This window comes from Saccopteryx leptura, chromosome 7, assembly GCF_036850995.1.
Source record: "Saccopteryx leptura isolate mSacLep1 chromosome 7, mSacLep1_pri_phased_curated, whole genome shotgun sequence".
NCBI classification, from domain to species: Eukaryota; Metazoa; Chordata; class Mammalia; order Chiroptera; family Emballonuridae; genus Saccopteryx; species Saccopteryx leptura.
Genome location: NC_089509.1, coordinates 81,570,091 through 81,585,888, shown reverse-complemented (window position 1 = coordinate 81,585,888; position 15,798 = coordinate 81,570,091). Strand labels below are relative to the sequence as shown.

The 15,798-nt window shown below is 40.5% G+C and overlaps 1 protein-coding gene across 2 annotated transcripts in view; it reads right to left on the bottom strand.

Annotated features, from left to right (window-relative positions):
* SLC39A10 (solute carrier family 39 member 10) overlaps positions 1-15,798 on the bottom strand; it is a 191,813-nt gene that overhangs the window by 112,445 nt on the left and 63,570 nt on the right. Inside the window, exon 3 of one of the 2 annotated variants that reach the window (XM_066345181.1) lies at positions 13,986-14,067. The exons of the other annotated variant lie outside the window; for it this stretch is intronic. The gene's annotated coding sequence lies outside the window, so the exon portion shown is untranslated. The remainder of the gene's footprint in view (positions 1-13,985; positions 14,068-15,798) is intronic. 2 annotated transcript variants of the gene reach the window in all.

Sequence of the window (15,798 nt, the reverse complement as noted above, 5' to 3'; positions counted from 1 at the left end):
GTGGATCCCGGTCGGGCGCATGCGGGAGTCTGTCTGACTGTCTCTCCCCGTTTCCAGCTTCAGAAAAATACAAAAAAAAAAAAAAAAGTTAAACATACATTTACTACATGAATCAACAATTCCTTTTCCAGATCTTTATCCAAGGGAGACAAGAACTTATATTCATACAAAGATTTGTATGAGAATGTTCAGAGAAGCTTAATTGTAATAGCCAAAAATTAAAAACAACCCAATGTTTATGAACTAGTAAACCATCAAACTGTTGTAGACTCATACAATGAAAAATGAATTCACAGTTAAAGGAATAAAGTACTGATAGGTGTAACAACAATAACAAGGAACAACCTACCTGAATATGGACAAATCTCAGAAACAAGGTGCTGAGTGAAAAAAGCCAGAGATGTTTATGTGAAATTTTAACAAAGCAGACTGTAGTGACAGAAAGATGAGTGGCCCTTCAGGGGCTGGGGTGGGAGGGGGGGGGGTTAACAGGAGGGCAGGTAAAAATTCTTTGAAGGTGATGGGAATGTTCTCTATGTTTATTTTCATAGGGGTTACAGGGCTTTACAGATTTGTCAAAACTCTTCCAAAAGTATTTAATTTTATTGTGTGTAGATTATACTTCAATAAGCTAAAAAAAATAGAAACTATATAAATGATGTAAAAAATCCAATCTATTCAAGGAAAATTTTTTTCCAATATGTTGCTAAATCAGTTTCTTTTTTTCTTTTTTTCCATTGATTTGAGACAGAGAGAGAAGAGAGGAAGGGAGAGAGAAAGAGAAGCATCAATTTGTTGTTCCACATAGTTGTTTCACTTAAGTTGTGTACTCATCGATTGCTTCTTGAATGTGCCCAGACTGGGGATAGAATCTGAGCAACCCAGCTAAGGCACTAAATCAGCCAGGGCACTACATCAATGGAACCCATCAAATCCTATCACTCTATTTGAAAGAGGATATTTGAAAGCAACAGCATATTCACATTTAAAATTTAAATAACATAATTACTAAATAAAATGGGAATAGCAAGTGAAAAATGAAAAGTATTTAAGACAGTAAAAAAAAGTAAACCAAGAGGCCCTGGCCAGTTGGCTCAGTGGTAGAGCGTTGGCTTGGCGTGCAGGAATCCAGGGTTCGATTCCCAGCCAGAGCACACAGGAGAAGCGCCCATCTGCTTCTCCACCCCTCCCCCTCTCCTTTCTCTCTGTCTTTCTCTTCCCCTCCCCACAGCCAAGGCTCCATTGGAGCAAAGTTGGCCTGGGCGCTGAGGATGGCTCTGTGGCCTCTGCCTCAGGCACTAGAATGGCTCTGGTGGCAACAGAGCAACGTCCCAGATGGGCAGAGCATTGCCCCCTGGTGGGCATGCTGGGTGGATCCCGGTCGGGCGCATGTGGGAGTCTGTCTGACTGCCTCCCCATTTCCAACTTCAGAAAAATACCAAAAAAAAAAAAAAAGTAAACCAAGAGAAAGAATATTGTTCAAAAGTCAAAAAGAAAAAATTGTTTATATCAGAAGGGAAAAGTTTTATCTCTTATCAGGAGGTAGAAATAGAAAAGTAGGGCTCTGGCCTGACCTGTGGTGGTACAGTGGATAAAGCGTCGACCTGGAAACGCTGAGGTCGCTGGTTCAAAACCCTGGGCTTGCCTGGTCAAGGCACATATAGGAGTTGATGCTTCCTGCTCCTCCCCCTCCCTTCTCTCTCTCTCTCACTCTCTCTCCTCTCTAAAAATTAATAAAAAAAAAAGAAAAAGAAAAAGAAAAGTAGGGCTCTCTGTAGGCAGCCTAGTGTAGGGTTTGTGACTGCCAAATAGTGTAGGCCATTTCCACAAACTAAGTTCTATATTATATGAATGTATTATGTAGAGATCTGACACAAAATTTTACAACAAGCGTTGTATTCAGAACCAACTTGCTTCTGCAGAATATGTAGCTAGCCACAGTTTTCACATTCAAAGGCCTTTTGTATTCCACTTCAGGACTAGGATAGTGTTTCTCCTTTGGTCAATTAGATTTGCCATTCTCTGGAGATGGAAGATTCTTTGCAGATTCACACAATTATCTTGTCCTGCCTTGTGCCACATGACTGCTGCATGGCACTCCCCAGCTGGCTGCTGGATCAGTTCTGCTCTGAAATCTGAGGAAGCTACAAGCTGTTATGAAAGCCACAAGCTGTTTTGATAGAAGAAATCTAAAGGCCAGTGTGTTGACTTAAGGAAATTCATTTTCTCCTTAAACGTAGGTATCCTTTTAATAGCTACACAGTATCAAGCTTTTCCCTCTATTTCTTAAACTTTTTAAAAGGAGACACTACAGCCTGACCAGGCGGAGAAAGTGTCGGACTGGGATGCAGAAGGACCCAGGTTGGAAACTTTGAGGTCTCCAACTTGAGCGCTGTATCACCAGCTTGAGCATGGGGTCGCCGGCTTGAGCACGGGATCACAAACATGACCCCACAGTCACTGGCTTGAGCTCAAGGTTACTGGCTTGACTGAGCAGAGGGTTACTCACAAGGTTAGAGCCCATGGTCAAGGTACATATGAGAAAGCAATCAATGAACAACTAAGGTGCCACAATGAAGAATTGATGTATCTCATTTCTCTCCCTTCCTGTGTGTCTGTCCCTGTCTGTCCCTTTCTCTAACTCTGTCACAAAGAAGAAACAACAAAAAAACACTACGTACCTGATTTTCCTCCCCATATAGAATGATTTTTATGGAAACTCATTCCTGAAATATGTTGTCTTAAACTTAAATGCTTAAGCGCAAAAGATTCTGAGTCGGTATGATCTTGAAGAGCACCTTTCATGTAAAAAATAAGCATCTTTTTTTTTTAATGATTTTATTTGAGTTCAACTGATGACAGTTGCTGGGAAGTAAACTCGCAGCGCACTGAGAAAATGCTGCCTGCAATGAGCATTCTTGAAAATGCTGCAGAGCTGGCACAAAAGTAAGTCATCCTGGTGCAGTAAAACCTCTTCCCCAGCAGTTTGTGAGGTCTCTGAGAATCTTTGGCAACTTGTGCTTAAAAGCAGAAAGCTGAGAGTTAATCTGGTACCTGAGTCCAGTGGAACTGCACTGAACTGCTGGGCAGTGCATTCAAAACCGGGCAAAGTGTGCCAGGCGGGAGAGACCAATGTGAGGCCAGTAGACTGTTAAAGCTCAGTTTCCAGGAACTTCTTACAGAAGTCCCATGATGATGATGCTGACCAGCTCCTCTGTTGCCACCTAGGCTGCTGCCCAAGGAATGCTCTCCAGAGGCTAAGGGGCCGGAGTAGCCAGTATTTCCACTATGTAAATTAACTGTGTTCTCAGCCCAACACCATAGAACTCTTTCAAGGGAAGGGTTGTGACTAGTTTGCAGATGCGTCTCAATGAATTTGTTGTTCACAAGTCCTAAAGTTGACATAATTGTACTTAAGTTTACCTAAAATATACACAAGGGTAGAGGTCCTGTTTTTCTTGTGTCCAGTTGCATCCTACAAGCCTGAGTGTGAAATGAGAGGTTCTACCCTAGTCAATGGATCCTGAGATTATGTACTGTATAACCATGAGTATACAGCAGAAAGCTTGGGCAGCACTCCTATAAGGCAGGAAGCACTTCCATAAGGCAATGCGAACTGTAAATCTAATTGTTCTGTTTTTAAAAGATGTGCTAGGACCTAAGAAAAAATATTACACTCTACAGACTGTACAGTGGAACAAGAGAGTTGGCTAAATTAGAATCACAATTAGTTTTTTTTTTCTGAAGCTGGAAACGGAGAGAGACAGACAGACAGACAGACTCCCGCATGCGCCCGCCCGGGATCCACCTGGCACACCCACCAGGGGGCGATGCTCTGCCCCTCTGGGGCGTCGCTCTGCTGCGACCAGAGCCACTCTAGCGCCTGGGGCAGAGGCCAAGGAGCCATCCCCAGCGCCCGGGCCATCTTTGCTCCAATGGAGCCTTGGCTGCGGGAGGGGAAGAGAGAGACAGAGAGGAAGGGGGGGGAGCAAATGGGCACTTCTCCTATGTGCCCTGGCCGGGAATCGAACCCGGGTCCCCCACACACCAGGCCGATGCTCTACCACTGAGCAACTGGCCAGGGCCACAATTAGTTTTTTAATTTAAAAAAAACCACCTTTCCTCTGTTTAAAGCAAGCCAGTTGTCATTTGTTCAGAAAGCTATCTTATGGCTTCTTCAGTCAATCAAAGATCAATAAGCCTGACCAGGTAGTGACTCAGTGGATAGAGCCTTGACCTGGAATGCTGAAGACCCAGGTTTGAAACCCCAAAGTTGCCGGCTTGAGCATGAGGTCACTGGCTTGAGGATGGAATCATAAACATGACCCCATGGTCGCTGGTTTGAGCCCAAGGTTGTTGGCTTGAGCAAGGGATCAATGGCTCAGCTGGACCCCCACCCCAGCTCATCAAGGTACACATGAAAACGCAATCAATGAACAACTAAAGTGCCACAACTACCAGTTGATGCTTCTCATCTCTGTTCCTTCCTGTCTGTCTGTCTCTGGGTGTCCCCCTCTCTGTTGCAAAAAAAAAAAAGAAGAAGAAGAAGAATGAGATCTCAGAAGACACATATCTAAACGCTCCCTTCTTTGTCAGTTTCCCAGCACATTCCATCCCAGACAGTTGGACAAACAAGGTCAGAATTTGACCTTGCACACACTGATCATTAATTTCTCTGAAAGAAAAAAAATACCACTGATGAAGTGGGAGTGTCTCCAGTTTCCATGGGGTTGAAACTAGGGTATTTTGGCTTCTCATATGAAAATGGAAACCTAACAGAAAATATCACTGAACAGTTTTCCATTTACTTTAGAAGAGATAACTTAGAAGTGTTACAGTATCTCTTGTTTTCTCTCTGTGTATCTTATCTTCTTGGCAGTCCTACCATTGAGAAATCTGGTCTCTGCACATTTTCAGGCTTCATATAGCAGGACAATAAACTCTTTTCAGAACGGCTGTCATTGGTGAAGTATTAATATAATTTGATTGTTAGGGTGGGGTAAAATCAAGTTTACAGTTGTGAGGATGCAAAACAATTTATTCTTGTATTATTATTTATTAATTATTGTATTATTTTCCGTATGAACAACTATACACCTATTTTTGCCCCACCCTGTATGTGGATAACCCAGGTTAAAACTTGGCAACAGTGGGATCATGACTTAGATCAGAGTTTGGTTAAGATTGTCTGTAAAGGACCAGAGATTAATATTTCAACCTTTGTGGGCCATATGGTCTCTGTGGTCCCTACTCAACTCTGCCCTTCCGGTGGCAAGAAAGCAGCCCCAGACAATGCATAAGCAAATGGAGTGTGGCTGGGTTCCAATAAAACTTAGGCCTGAAATTGAAATTTCATATCATTTTTCACATGTTGTGAAATAAGTCTTTCTTTTGATTCTTTCTAACCATTCAAAAATGTCAAAACCATTTTTATCTTGCAGGCTGTAGAAAAACATGTGGTGGACCTGATTTCAGCATTCGGGGAATAACTTGTTGACCTCTGACTTAGAATCACATTAAGCCCTGGCCGGGTAGCTCAGTTATTTAGAGCATCATCCCAACCGGCCAAGGTTGCAGGTTTGATCCCTGGTCAGGGCACACAGGAGAATCAACCAGTGAATGCATAAGTAAGCAAAACAATAAATAGCTGTTTCTCTCCCATTCTGTCTCTAAAATCAATCAATCAATCAATAAAATAAAAACTAATCACACTAAGCCATGCTCTCCCTTATAATTGCTGTAAAAAAGCAAGTCATGAGGCCCCAAACAAAATGTAAATAATTACAGTTGATCCTTAAATAACTCAGGTTTGAACAGTGCAGGTCCACGTATATGCACATTTTTTCAGTGAATACTATAAAATGTTTTTTTGATATTTAAAAAAAAATTTTAAATTTTAGATTTTATTTATTCATTTTTATTAGAGAGAGAGAGGAGAGAGGGAGAGATAGAGAGAGAACAGGGGGAGGAGCAGAGAGCATCAACTCCCATATGTGCCTTGACCAGGAAGCCCAGGGTTTTCTTTTTTTTTCTTTTTTCTTTTTTTTTTTTGTATTTTTCTGAAGCTGGAAGCGGGGAGAGACAGCCAGACAGACTCCCGCATGCGCCCGACCGGGATCCACCCGGCACGCCCACCAGGGGCGACGCTCTGCCCCTCTGGGGCGTTGCTCTGCCGTGACCAGAGCCACTCTAGCGCCTGGGGCAGAGGCCAAGGAGCCATCCCCAGCGCCCGGGCCATCTTTGCTCCAATGGAGACTTGGCTGCGGGAGGGGAAGAGAGAGACAGAGAGGAAGGAGGGGGTGGGGTGGAGAAGCAAATGGGCGCTTCTCCTATGTGCCCTGGTCGGGAATCAACCCGGGTCCCCCCACGCCAGGTCGACGCTCTACCGCTGAACCAACCGGCCAGGGCAAGCCCAAGGTTTTGAACTGGCAACCTCAGCATTCCAGGTCGACGCTTTATCCACTGCGCCATCACAGGTCAGGCCTCCTTTGATCTTAATAACATTTTTCTTTCTTTAGTTTACTTCTTGTCATAATTCTGCATATAATACATATAACATACAAAGTATGTGTTAACTTTATATCCTCGGTAAGGCTTCCATTCAACAAGTCTATCAGTAGCTATGTTTAGGGGGAGTCAAAATTTAATACACGGATTTCAACTGCATGCGGGGTCAGTGCCCCTAACCTCTGTTGTTCAAGGGGTCAACTGTATATATAATCTGGGGCTACTTGCATATTGTATTGTTTGGATTCATCCTCTGAAATCCCTAAAGGACTGACCCTTTGAATTGCGGTTTCTCCAAGTTTTCCAAAACGTACTAATAATGAGAATCATCAGGGAGATCTGGGAGACACAGGCAGTGCAAAACTGTCCTGCCTCAAACACGACATTTCCTTCTAATTCTGTGTTTAGTTTTAAATATTGTTGTGAATTTTACATTCTATTTCATCACCAGTTTTTCCTAATTTTCAGTAAAGGTAAAGCTCCAGGAAGTCAAGCCTGGTTTGTACAGAGCCCTGTTCCTCCAGAGAGATGGTACTTGAATTTGAAAAGTCAAAGAAGTGGACTTAGATACAACCATACCAAATTAGAAACTAGATAAAAATTTTGTTGCAGAATCCCAGAACATTAAATGGCTTCTACCAGGACTAATTGTTCTGAAAGTAAACTGCAGCAATGAGAACTTGCTTCATTTATGATTTTCTGTAAAAAAAACAGGAACTCTATAAAGTTCTTAATACATAAAAGCGATGACTGCAAAATGAAAATATAGGAAAACACTAGTATCGTAGCCACTGAAATAGAACCCTTCATAAATAATACCAGAAGAAAACAGAGAAGCTAATAGCTCATAGCCAATTTCTCTTATAGCTTCAATTTTTATGAGAATGTGCAAATTTAAATTACCAAATGCCCCAATTGTTTTTGACTTTGAGATTCTTTTAGTCCTACTACCTAGGGAGTCCTCTCTTCTCTTCCTGCCTTCTGCCCCCCAGATTTAACAAAGCTTAGTGATTGATGTATTTCTGTTGTTTTTTTCCCTACACCTAATCTTCTCAAAAGGCCAAACCAAAATCTGAAATCAGTTTCAGTCCACTTCCAAAAGATTCATCTCTCCCTCTTTCAATGCAAACACTTGCTCCCCTCTTTTAAGACTGTAACCCAAAATTGCACCCTGAAGCTGACAATAATAGCCTTATACCCCGGTGAGTTACCATGACAACCCTCGGATTCGCTTCTGGAAAACAGTAACAAGAGTTTCATCCTATCTCTATCACTCTGCTCTACAGCCCCATCCTGCCCTTTGGGTCCTATCAGGAGAAAGATCAGTGCTAATCCCTCCGCTTCAATTTGTTTCTTTGAAGAGATGAGGTTGGCGAAAGAGGCTACCCTGTCCTTGAAATGACTGCAGTCCAGGAAAGAAACCTTGCCAAAAAATCCTGGCGTCAGCATTGTGCTTTGGATGGTAGTTTTGATTTCACTTCCCAGCTTTTCGTACCTTTTCTTTTTTAACGTGATGGGTATGGTTAAAAACCTAGAGTGGCATTTTTACAGTACAGGGTGCCCCACCTTCACGCTTTAAAATGCAGTCAATGACTCACTTCGGAAGGCTGCTGTTTTCCCTGGAGAAGAGTGGGCTCCGACTAGGTACAGCAGCAGCTCCAGTGCTTTGCTTTCATTTGTACACAATCAGATTTTTTGTCAAAAGCAAAACAATGCCCTTCCCCACCTCACCCCACCCTGCCATGCTGCAGATCTTCAGATAGCACATCTAGAAATGTCTGGTATCTAAGCTGTCAAGGCTTTAGGCAAAAAGAGGGTAGGCTAGATATAGTTCATCTCTGGGCCAGGGTTTACCCTTGATTTATTATTACATGGGGAAAAAAAATAAAATGCCTATGTTGGCGCTTTGGAAATGAAGTACTAAATACTGTAAGGTCTGGACATCCTACAGATATTTCTTATTAGAGCTCTATAGAAGTGCTTGAAATGTAGGATTCAAACAGAGCAGAATACGTCTTTATCCACTAAAGTACTGCAGTGTCATCAAGGACCTGCTGACAAGTGGCCTGACCATTTCCGTCCATTGCTGTCCTTCAGGCCCTGCATATAGCAAGTGCTGTGTCTGTGGTTCACCTCTCACACACTGAAGTCACACACGATGACTGGAAACTTTAGTCATCGGACATTCACAGCCAGTAGTGGGCTATTTACTCATTGCAGGGAAATGCTTCTCCTACCAGAGGTACCCTTATAAGAAATTATATTACACACAGCTTTATTTCTTTATACTACTTTCTCAACTATGAACATTTCAGTGTTTGGCCACTAAGAATGAAACGTACTCCTGTTTGTGGTCATTTAAAAAGAGGGACATGAGGGTTGGGTTTAGGAACCCAAGTTGAGGGGATGGCAGGCACATTAGCAAAAAGAAAGGCAGCTTAAGAGGCAGAAGAAATTCCAGGCCTCTGTGGTGCATTTGCATGATGTCCTGAGTAAAGAAGCAATTGAGACTTGAGGGAAATAATCTAATGGCCTGAGTTGTAGTGAGAGGTTATAAAGAAAAAAAATTAAGCTTAGATCACAATAGGGTTAGAGAATTGAGAAATATCTACTTGGATATATAAAGTAGGTTAAATAAAGATAATCCCATTCCTGTCTGTCTGTCCCTATCTATCCCTCTCTCTGACTCTCTCTCTGTCTCTGTAAAAAACAAAAAAACAACTCAGGCTTTCCAGGTCAAAACACATACAAGAAGCATTAGTTGATGCTTCCTGCTTCTCCTCCCCCAACCCTACCCTCTCTAAAATTAATAAATAAAATCTTAAAAAAATATATAATCCAAAACTTATTTTTTTAATTATTAAAATTATTTTATGATACCTCTTTCTGCCATCTTGGTGCCCATGGAGGGCTACTGGGAAGAGGACTTCTAAACTGACAAATATGTCTGGAAGGCTGTGGTCCAAGACTTATTTTTGCCGGATATAAGTGAGGTCTCGGGAACCAGAGGGAGCACACAACTCTTCTTAAAATCAAAGGTGAGCCTGACCTGTGGTGGCGCAGTGGGATAAAGCGTCAACCTGGAACACTGAGGTCGCCGGTTCGAAACCTTGGGCTTGCCTGGTCAAGGCACATATGGGAGTTGATGCTTCCTGCTCCTCCCCCTTCTCTCTCTCTCTGCCTCTCTCTCTCACTCCTCTCTCTCTCTAAAAAATCAATAAATAAAAAATACTAAAAAAAAACATTTAAAAAAAAAAATCAAAGGTGCTTATGCTTGAGATGAAACTGAATTCTATCCAGGCAAGAGATGTGCTTATGTGTACAAGGCAAAGAACACACAGTACTCCTGCTGGCAAACTGAACAAAGCCACAGTCATCTGGGGACAGGTAACTTGTGCTCCTGGAAACAGTGGATGGTTTGTGCCAAAGTCTGAAGCAACCTTCCTGCTGAGGTTGTCGGACACAGAATCCATGTAATGCTGTACCCCTCAAGGATTTATACTTCTTGAAAAGTAAATAAATGAAAGAGGATTTGTTCTCTTGTGAAAGAAAATCATTATATGATAAAACAGTTTGGGGATTGAGATCTAGGACCAAAGATGCAAAAAACGAACCACCATCACTCATGTAAATATATAGAACAAAAAGAAAACTCCTCAAGATTCACATTATTTGGAATCTCATTGAGTCTGTAGAAATGAGACTCTGAATAGTTTTGAGCATACAGTAGTAAGGTACGGTAAAAAACAACTCTATGGTCCCTGGCCAGTTGGCTCAGCGGTAGAGCGTCAGCCTGATGTGTGGAAGTCCCAGGTTCGATTCCCAGCCAGAGCACACAAGAGAAGCACCCATTTGCTTCTCCACCCTTCTCCCTCTCTTTCCTCTCTATCTCTCTCTTCCCCTCCTGCAGCAAAGGCTCCACTGGAGCAATGTTGGCCCAGGTGCTGAGGATGGCTCCATGGCCTCCACCTCAGGTGGTAGAATGGCTCCTGCAGAAACGGGGCAACACCCCAGATGGGTAGAGCACCCACCCCCATGGGCAAGCCGGGTGGATCCCGCTCATGCGCATGCGGGGAGTCTGTCTGACTGCCTTCCCGCTTCTAACTTAGGAAAAAAACAACAACAAAAAAATTTAATCCTGTGAACATCCATTTTTACTGACGTGCCACATGTATTAGGTTTATTTATTGTGCTCACATCATTGCTTTGTTTCAGTGAATAGCAAAACAATCATCAGGGCATCTATAGTATGTAAAAGGCTACCCTGATCTCCATTTCGAAAAACTGTTTCTCCTTAAAGCTTTAACCTTCTAAATCACATACTTTCTAAGACAGAATAAACTTGGGGCAAGCCTCCTACATGCCCAGCTGTGTATTTCAAGTAAGAAGAGGGTTTGCAGCAACAGAGTTAATTCACACTTCAGGCTTTCCAATAGCCTGGAGTAGTGGACAACCCCAGTCCATTTCACAGTTGACATTGACTCAAAATGCCTACTGATCTGTCTGGGCCTGTAAGTAATTTTCTTTTCTCTTTAAAACTGTATCCTTGGCACAACTAATCTGAAGGTGTAACATATCAAAAAACAATTTAAGGGCACAAAGCAATTCCAGCAGAGAATGTATAACATAAGGCAAGATTAGAAAAATTGTCACACATCTTCTTAGTTCAATATTAGCTCCCCAGGAAACACAAATCACACTTAATGAAATCAGTCCTTGTGTTTGTATTATCTTTGATTCTTACTCTTTTAAAGCCAGCATTATGACAACTGCACATGCTTTTTAAATGTCTTAATGTGCATACTCTACATTATATGAAAATTTATCTGCATTTTTTTATTTATTCATTTTTTAGAGAGGAGAGAAAGAGAGACAGAGAGGGAGAGAGAGGAGAGAGAGACAGAGAGAGAGAAGTGGGAAGGAGCTGGAAGCATCAACTCCCATATGTGCCTTGACCAGGCAAGCCCAGAGTTTCAAACCGGCAACCTCAGCATTTCCAGGTTGATGCTTTATCCACTGCGCCACCACAGGTCAGGCTATCTGCATTTATTTTCATTGTCTATTGTCCTTCCTAATTTCTCTTTATCATTCACTTACTATTTTATTGCATCATTTCATAAGTGTTTTGCAATTCAAATCAGTTTTTCTAATTGACTGGTTTTGAATAGGAGAAATGTCTTGGCGTTCAGTTTGTCCCTTGATTTTTCTGTGTCTGTTCCTTCCTCACATCAAGTATTTTGGAATTAATGATCAATTCAAACACGTAAGTCGTGCTAGCAACATATCCTTTTCATTACAATTTTACATATCTTACTAATTTAAAAAATTCGTAATTCAATTTTCTAATCGGCCTGAAAATCTTTAATGATTAAATTGCTTATTTTCTGACTAAACTACACGCAAACCTCAGATTACTTATCAGGCTGTAAACAGAAGGGCCGTTGTGTGCTGACTGTGCACATTACCATGTTATAAACAATCAGCATACATATGCAGCACTCTCTGGTATACAAAGTTATTTATTTCACACACTGGGGGCTGGGGAGGTAGAAGAAAAATGGGAGCTAAATAGAGATGGAAGGAAACTTGACTTCGGGTGGTGAACACACAATACAATCTACAAATCAGGTATTACAAAATTGCACACCTGTAGTTTTTATCAACCTGTGTCACCCCTGATAAATCTAATTAAAAAATATAAAAATAAATTTTAAAAAAGAAATTTAAAAGATATTTTTGTTGTTTCTTTTTTTTCCTGATTTTAAGTTATCAGGTGAAGGGATTCAGAACACGCCACCCCTAAATAAGCCAATTTGTCAGGCGATTATTTTGAGCTGAAGGCATCTGAGAAGGAGCCGATGCACGAGGGACTGTCAGACTTCCTGCTTTCTACTAAAAGCAGGTCATAAAATTCCCAATGAGAAAAGCACCCTCCCTGTGCATCACCAGAGATTGGGAGTCATCTGGAACGGACCTGTACAAACTCACTAAAATAACTCTTATCTTCCATTAGTGCCTGTAAGGCCAGGGGCCGCCCTCGCTATTGTGGCCATTCACATGCAGGTTCTCATTAAATCCAGGCAGACAGTAAAGATACGGCAGAGTCGGAGGATGGTGGGCCATTCTGTTTATTGGTGTCTCACCAAGACAGGCAAGCCATAAGAAAAGCCAAGGGAAAAGCAGAAAATCTGCTTTCTCCAAGGAGGGCAAGGGATCAGTGAGGAGAGACAAATCCTGCCGCACCTCTCGGGAGTGGAGTCAGAATCTCTCTTCCAGTAAACATTAGCAAGACAATGGCCCCTCCCAATCAGGAAGGTGAACTGCAACCTCACAGACCACTATATCTGGCATTGCCCAGCCCCCAATGCAAACTATAACTGAGCCAACATATACATCATATTGACAAACTTATTTGACCAACAGTTTTCTCTCTCCTATAATTACTAGTCACTGTCCCACAATTTACTGCCCTTAGCCCAGGACCTTTGTCTTGTTGCATCCCCACAGTTTACTGTCTTTGTGTAAACAGGTATATAAAATTTTGGACCCGATGGCTTCTACAGACCTTCATTTTCTATCTAAAGACTCTCATGTACATGAAAAAAAATTAAATTTTTTGTTTTTCTCCTGTTAATCTGTTATATGTCAATAGTTTAATTTTTAGGCCAGCTGCAAAGGGTAAAGTTTGCTCCCACACACAGCAAAGTTTAAATACACACACACACACACACACACACACACACACACACACAGAGTTCTGCACTTTCGCACATTACATTACATAATATTGCCTGATAATTGTGTTATATATCTAACTTTCCATTATCATCTCAGAATACAGAGTCTCAGAATGTAAAGAAATCTTGAGAGGATCAAATCAAACCTGTAATCTAATTTAGTTCTTCACAATTTTAATTATGTGAACCACACTATGACTCATAAGACTTCAGGTGAACATTTAACATTGCTTAGTGAGAGAGCAAAGAACCAGTTACCTGAGTGTTGTTTCTTTTTATGATCACTTCCTTTTAAAAATATAACTCTAACAATTTAAAGTTTCAAGTGAATGAGTCCTTGTGCATACAGCAAATATCAATAATTTAATTTTCTATGTGCTGAACACTCATATTTTTCACTGTAATCAGTAGTTCCTACATCTGTTACCCTGCTAAAAACATGAGAAAGAGGTAGGAGGCAGGAAAGGAACAAAGAAATAAATCTCAAGATCAAGGGTAGCAAACTTTTGCCTTGAATAGTCAGTGTCTATTATGCAGAAATTCAAGTTTATATTTTCAACAAAATATATTACTAATCCTCCAGAAACACACTGTCATCTTTGAATCTTGGTCTAGTGCCATCTATCAGGACATCAGGTTCAAAAGTTGAAATAGTAAGGAAATAGACTAGCATGTCAGAGAGGCAATAATATACTTCCCACAGTCTTGGTAGTCATAGGGTGGGTTGACTATGAGACTTACCCTGGCAACAGCTTTTCAAGGTGCTTTAAGTCCAAAGAAAAAAGATGAAATTCTGTTCTCCCTCAAACTTTCTTCTGTTGGTCTGTGAGACAGAGTGAGAGGTCAAAATGGTCTCAGCCTCAGTCGAAAGAACTGTATTCCAGTGATGGTCATTTGAGAGGGGTTTGCAGTACCTGATTAGCATCACAATGGCTCCCATCAAATCCTAATCCACTGCAGATTTCTAGCTTTTGTGATTTTATAGCCTGTTAAATCTGTTTCCGTTAGCACAGATTCCATGTTCCCGAACTCCCAAACTCCACTTTATCAAATTGGATAGGGCTCTCGTTTTACGCTTGAGACATAACCAACTTCAAGGTTTACACCTATGAAGTGATAATCAAAACTTTGCCATGTAGTTTTCACTGTCAAGTGAACAAATCTCGGAGAAACCTGTGCTGGCTCTGTGGGCTCCCTTTCTTCAGATGTGGCTCCCACATATTCAGGGATGGCTCTTACCTTCTTCAAGCCTACATACCTCCTTATGTAAGAGCTATGGAGCTGGGAGGGTTTAAGGAACAAGCAAGTGGAATTGTAACCTTTCACTTCTGTGTAAATCCATTGAGTTATCAAGAACATAAAGGGGGCTCATCTTTTAGTCCCAGGTAAAACTAGAAATCTCAGGAGGAATTTTAGAACCCCCTATAGAATAAGCATCATCATTGCCACCATCATCAACTGGTTATTTTATAGCATGTTTACTTACTGTCTCTCAGACAATAACAAATTATCTCATTTAATCATCTCAGCAAGTCTATAAAGAAAGGACTGTTCTATCTCCATTTAAAAAGGAGAAAACTAGAATGTACTGAGGTAAATGGTCTAATTTACTAGAGATACTGAATGACACTACTATACTACATAAATTAGAATACAAACTATCTGACTCCCTAGTTTCTGCTCTTAAACACTCACAATCTAAAACTGGACCTTCTGAGATATTGATTTTTTAGAGATAAAAGCAATCTTAGATGTAAACTATCTCTTTGGACTTGATAGATTATCATGGCCACATCATATATTTTATTTATAAGTTTTCTTAAAAATTTAGTTATCTGTTATCTAATTCTCTGACCAGAGTGATATTGTTACTGAATCAAGAGTATCAGATAATTTATCAATTGTTTACTCATGAAAAATACAGAAAAACATAAATCAAGAATTAAGGAACACATGTACTGGTAATTATTTTAACAGCAATTTTATTTTACAAAGTGTTTGTTGTTTCATGAAAGAAAGAAAAAACATTAATTTTTGACAGCTACCCATTTTTATTTCAGTTTTGTAAGTTTATAAAAGCGTTTGTCAGGAAAGCTTAATCACTTTAGTTATTTTGCCAGAAAATCTTCTGCATCTAAAATTTATTTTTGCCTTAGAATGCATTCTGCTAAAAATGGATTTTTCTAATTATCTTTTATTATTTCAGATCTCCCACTAATAACTTTTGCATGCATCTGCCCATCAAGTTGCACAGATTTATTTCCAAATGGGATTAGTAGTCTTAACAACTTTGTTATTAGCTACAGTCACCAATAATATCCTTTGAGAATGTTTTGCTTATCTTTGACTTTAGAAAATGTTTTATTATTTTAGTGTTACTTAGTGGGTAAAATTTGGAATTTGCATTAATACATAAAAATTTCATATTTTTACAAAAGTGATACAGAAATTATTAATGAGAATAACAGATACCTAAAGAAATTTATTTTTACTCAATTTACCTCAATTATGAAAATATTTTTAAAAAGTAATCATTTAGCCTGACCAGGTGGTA